The sequence below is a fragment of the Wasmannia auropunctata genome, unplaced genomic scaffold (assembly GCF_000956235.1).
Source record: "Wasmannia auropunctata unplaced genomic scaffold, wasmannia.A_1.0 LD336078.1, whole genome shotgun sequence".
NCBI lineage: Eukaryota > Metazoa > Arthropoda > Insecta > Hymenoptera > Formicidae > Wasmannia > Wasmannia auropunctata.
Genome location: NW_012026812.1, coordinates 767713 through 768676, shown reverse-complemented (window position 1 = coordinate 768676; position 964 = coordinate 767713).

Below are 964 nucleotides of genomic sequence, written 5' to 3'. Positions count from 1 at the left end.
ATGTGCTCGCGACTGTGATTTGTGGCCATATTGAAAGAACCGCTCCGAAATTAATCGAATTAATCGAATCTCGAAGTTCCGTGACGTAATCTGGTGACGGTCACGTGCTTATCCCCTCTACATTTTATATGTGCGCAATGGTCTACCACCGGACGAGCATACCCTTATGTTTGTATCATGCGATAGGCTACATTCTCGAAGTCGATCTAGACTATCCACAACACCTTCACGACGCGCACGCTGACTTACCGTTCTGTCCGACGCGCGATAAACCACCCGGCAAACGACAAAAAAAACTCCTCGCGTCTTTATATAATAAAAAGCGATACGTTATTCATTATCGCAATTTGTAGCAATGTACTCGTCATGGTCTCCGTATTACAAAGATTCATCGCGTATTGAAATTCGCGCAATCTCCATGGCTCCGTGAATATATTAAGCTAAATACAAAATTTAGAACACTAGCTAATAACGAATTCGAGAAAAATTTATACAAATTAATGAATAACGCGGTATTTGGTAAAACCATAGAGAATGTGCACAATCATGTCGATGTGCGAAACAAAATGGGAAGGTAGATACGACGCGGAGGCAATGATCGCGAAGCCGAATTTTCATAGCCGAAGCGTCTTTTCGGAGAATCTTATTGCGATAGAAATGCGTAAACTCGTTGTAATGATCAATAAACCTATTTACGTGGGTATGTCAGTAGATATATTAGGCGGGTTCTGGACCAAATGTAGGTCAAGGTCAAGGGTGGGGGGAATGTAGGTCAAGGAGGAAGGATGGGGAGAATGTAGGTCAAGGAGGAAGGGTTGGGGGAATGTAGGTCAAGGGGGGGGATTAATTAATTAATTAAACAATAATCGATTGAATCATCAATTAATTGATAACAATTAATTGAAAACAATTAATTTTTTTATTAATTAAATTTTTCGTGGACCGCTGCCGCCACGTGCGCGGT